We start from the raw sequence: 5,109 nt of genomic DNA on the forward strand, positions 1-5,109 counted from the left end.
AAGGAAGGAAGGAAGGAAGGAAGGAAGGAAGGAAGGAAGGAAGGAAGGAAGGGAATTCCTAGAAAGCCGAAAAAGAGACTAAAAAAGAATCACGGCTTTCTCCAGTACATATGAATTGAGTGAGTACTCAATACTCAAGAGAAAAGAAACTAATTGTTTTAGTCTCATGTCAACCACCCCTGGAATAACGAGTCCCCAGCACCACCTAGACAGAACCTCCAGAGAACAAGGAATGGTTCCTGCACTGGGGTGGGTCACGTTGCATTTCAGAACAGAGCTGGAGCAGATGGGAGGTACCTGCCATTTCTAGGGCTGGAGCAGCAGCCAGGAGACAGTCCACGGGAGACTGTGAGCCCCTGCTCTGTCAAAATAAATTAACGTTTAAATCAAATCTCAAGTTCTCAGACTCGTGCAGTGCCAAAAAAAAAAAAAAAAAAAAAAAAAAACCGCTCCAGGTCTGTAAACGCGTTACATCTAATTTGGCCGAGGAGAGAAGAGAGATTGGGGACTAAGGGAGAAGTCAACTTGAGAAGGGTTTCAAAAATAACCACCTCAAACCAGCAAGTAAAACAAGGTGGCTGACCAGGAACTCTGCCCCAGGGGGACTGCTGGATGGAAGCTATTTACAGAAGCAGCTGGAAAGACACCGCTGCAGCTGGCTGCAGGGGACAGTAATCAGGCGGCCAACCTGCCCTGGTGACCAGACCTGCCACACCCTTACAACCGCACCACACAGCTCAAGGAAATCCTGTCAGCCTGGCCCAACTTCATCATCCAGGCAAGTACAGGTCAACTCAGAAAACAGACAAAAATTGAAAACGCGCTGTTTGCAAACTATAATATATACCGATAAAACGATCCAAGCTGAAACGTTAACCTAAGAGTCCTTCAGTTACGAGTACAGTTTGTCATTTTAGCGTCTGGGAATTGGAGAACATGAAACATGTCATCACGGTGGCTTCCATCATCAAAGGTAGAAAGAAGACACAGGGAATATGGTGGGAGCTTCCCCGGCTCCTCAAAAACGAACTGTTCCCCATACTGAAGCGAGTAAAATTAGAACCATGACTTCTAGCATAGGTTGAGCTCATTTGAGATCTTAATAAAAACATCTGGTATATTTGCTCCACCAAAAAAAAAAAAAAATCCTTTCTGACAGAGCTATGACTAACCATGGAAACAAATCTCAGAAGCATTTGCTAACTCAGTGTTTCCTGAAACCATCAAAAGAATTTCCACAGCTTCATGCAAAAATGAGACTGTACGTAAGGCACCAGGAATACTTTTTATGTTATACACAAAGATGTGTGGGCATATCAAACAAAGGTGTGTGTGTGTGTGTGCGCGTGTGTGTGCATGTTTGTGTACATGGGTGTGCTTGTGTGCGTGTGTGTGTGCATGCGTGAGTATGCACGTGTGTGTGTGTGTGTGTGCATGCGTGCGTGTGTGCGTGTTGTATCCAGTTTCCATTCCCAAAGACTCTCACACAAATCTATTGTTCTGCCCTACACTCCAGGTATTAGTACATATCATATGTACATTAAACCAACCAACACAACACTAGCCTGCCACCTCCTATTCGCTGTAACTGATTAAATCCGATGCTGGCTGGAATATCAGCACCGGTTCCGTCCACCTAGGCTGGACTGACGACGTGACACTTGGGTTGCCTCAACAACCCCTGCTCTCATCGAAGAGGCCACTTCCAGAAGGAAATGGCACATGGAGGAGGCAAGGCAGGAAAATGACTGAAAATGATTAGTGATGGAATCCTAATGACATCGCAAACCTCTAGACCAAACTGCACTTAAGGTCCCCGGCACCTCATTCAGGGTTTCTGGGATGCGAGTCCCTTAGCTCCCTTTGGTTGAAGGACGCGGAGTTGGATCTTCCATCGCCATCAGAGAGCATCTGACATTGGATCCAAGCAACTGGTGCCAGAGCAAAGGCTCAAACTAGCTGAGCTAGGCCATGCGATGTGAGGTGGAGGGCACAGGAAGTACACATTTTAGGCCAGCAAGATCATATTTGATATCTATTACTGGAACCATAGGCTGAGCCGGGCATGCCCTGGGGACTCAGATCTTGTAGCTGTACCGCTAGAGAATTTGAATTCGGGGAATTCAGAATACCAGAGCCATGTGTCCATGACACTGGCCTGTATGAAAGGCAAGCAAGGCAAGAATTTTCTGTTCGCTGCCTGTAGCAGTCAAGCCGAAGCCAACTGAAGAGAAAGGGGATAAGCTCTCCCACTGCAAAGAGGTAAGAACCAGAAGGTACCACAAGACTCTGTTTCTTCCACTATCAACCAAGAGTGGCAACTGTCTGCAGGGAAGGAGCCACGGCCAAGCAACACACTCTCAGGTCAGGTTCCTAAGGTTTGACAGGATTTTCAGTGTGTGTTACAAGTCCATGGAAGCAAGTTAACCTTGCAAAACAGCTACATTTTTAAGGAACAATAGTGCCAAACTCTTGTTGACCATACCATTGTTTGACCCTTGCTGACAACCAGCCCTAGAGACTTCTAACTCACAAGAACTGTTAAAGGATGAAGGCCAAGTCTTTCCCCAGTGCTCACTCGGGCGGCCATGGAAGACAGATGCACAAAAGAGATGTTCTTGGAGAACAGTGGGTGGCATGTTTTTAGCCACACAGAAGAGAGACGCGTGATTTTGTCTGGGGCATCTTATTTTCCTATGTATAGGCAGGATAAGGTGTATGCGAAGCCAGGTATTTCCTGTCCTAACAAGGCTCAGGCCGGGCAATCTAGAGTTGGACCACACAGCAACACCCTATCTCAAACAACAAACAAAAACTGATCCAAGCTATCAGTGGTGGCACACACCTTTAATCCCAGCATGGGATCCTAAAGCATCCCATGGCCATTGTAACCTAACAGTACAACAAATCTTCTACCCCATTGCCCACAAACATTCCAAGCTATGGACCGCGAGACACACTGTAACTGTGACCATGAGACACACTGTAACTGTGACCGTGAGACACACTGTAACTGCGACCATGAGACACACTGTAACTGCGACCATGAGACACACTGTAACTGCGACCGTGAGACACACTGTAACTGTGACCATGAGACACACTGTAACTGCGACCGTGAGACACACTGTAACTGCGACCGTGAGACACACTGTAACTGTGACCGTGAGACACACTGTAACTGCGACCATGAGACACACTGTAACTGCGACCATGAGACACACTGTAACTGCGACCATGCGACACACTGTAACTGCGACCGTGAGACACACTGTAACTGCGACCGTGAGACACACTGTAACTGCGACCATGAGACACACTGTAACTGCGACCATGAGACACACTGTAACTGTGAAACTGCGACCATGAGACACACTGTAACTGTGACCGTGAGACACACTGTAACTGCGACCATGAGACACACTGTAACTGCGACCATGAGACACACTGTAACTGTGACCATGAGACACACTGTAACTGTGACCATGAGACACACTGTAACTGAGACACACTGTAACTGCGACCGTGAGACACACTGTAACTGCGACCGTGAGACACACTGTAACTGCGACCATGAGACACACTGTAACTGTGACCATGAGACACACTGTAACTGCAACCGCTAAAAATATGAAGACGGCCACCCCTCCGGCTGTCAGCCACGGGAAGAACACTGAATCCCACCATTTGATATCAAAGCAGGAATACATAAAGTTATTTCAAATTAAAAAATCAACAGTAATAATTAACAAGAAATGGAAGCTAAGCAGAAAGATGACTCATCTTACCTCCCCCACAATGGACTGAGTTCTTAGGGGAGCGCAGGCAGCAACGATGAACACTTTCTGCATTTGAAAGAGTGTGGACGGATCCGAGCTGACAGCTCAGTGCGCACCAAGATTACTAAGTCACATCATTTTAAATCTGAAACAGCCACTAGGGCAAAACCAAAACTACGCTATGAGTGGGAAAACACGGAAGCCCTCTCTGTAACTCAAAGAGGACATTTAAAACACATCTATTGTAGCATCATCAGAAGGGTGTCCCAGAGGCAAGAGCTACAGGGGACTTGCTAACAGTAGCAGTAGCAACTTGTTTAACGGACTCTGGCTCCAGCCATAACCTCCACGCAGAGTGGTCTTGCCTGCTGACAGCGTCTTTTCTAGAAAACCAGTTCTTCCGCCAAAGAGCCATCTCTTATTCCTTGGTATCCCCCCAAAGTCTACTGAAAATACGGTTGGAAAACGCGAAGGCAGGTGTCACAGCGCAAAGGGGATTCTCAACAGCCGCCACTCTCATGTATGTAAGTCTGGTCACAATTAGGAAGCGGAAGAATGACAACCGCTTCAAGCCACGTTGGTGATTTCTCTAAAAAGAATCACAACACCGACAACAGGACAGGAAACGCAACGCAAGGCTCCAATGAAGTCACTGAGGCTTTTGAGAGTGACATGCAAAACACATTTAAGGGAGGAAACTGGGCCAATGAGGCAAAACTTCAAGAACAAAATAACTCTCAGCCAGTCTTCAAGGCAAAACAAAGGCAAAGGACAAACCCAAAACGGCCACATGGTTCAGAACCTAATAGGAGCGACGCACTGAGAACCGGAATTCCCGCCCTCGCCGAATATCATCTGGGGGTAAAGGATTAGATACCCATCTATCCAGTTCAAGAAGCATGTCCAGGAAGAATCCTGCTGAGATGCTGGCATTGCGCGACCAGCTGGGGCACAGCGGCAGCCATGCGATCTCTCCACTTTCCCCCCACACCACGCCCAAGAGACAGAGCCCAGGAAGAATGGCAAAGGAACGCCCTATTTTTAAATTTTTAAGTACATGTATTTAGTGTGCACGTACGCATGCCAGGGCACAGGTCTAGAGGTCAGAGCGCAGCTTGTGGGAGTCAGCGCTCTCATTCCACCATGTGGGTCCCAGGAATGGGACTCAGATCACCAGAGCTAGTGGCAGATGCTTCCACCCACTGGGCAATCTTACCAACCCAAACAGTCCACTGTTGACATCTCAAATGACCTCTTAAGCGCCTAAGGGAAGTGTGTACCCACTATAAAAAAATAATAGAAAATACACATGAACAAAAAGAAAAAAAAA

The 5,109-nt window shown here is 47.2% G+C and overlaps 1 protein-coding gene across 5 annotated transcripts in view; it reads right to left on the minus strand.

Moving 5' to 3' along the window:
* Myo1b (myosin IB) overlaps positions 1–5,109 on the minus strand; it is a 158,746-nt gene that overhangs the window by 128,670 nt on the left and 24,967 nt on the right. The window lies entirely within an intron of this gene.

The sequence above is a fragment of the Microtus ochrogaster genome, unplaced genomic scaffold, assembly GCF_000317375.1.
Source record: "Microtus ochrogaster isolate Prairie Vole_2 unplaced genomic scaffold, MicOch1.0 UNK8, whole genome shotgun sequence".
NCBI classification, from domain to species: Eukaryota; Metazoa; Chordata; class Mammalia; order Rodentia; family Cricetidae; genus Microtus; species Microtus ochrogaster.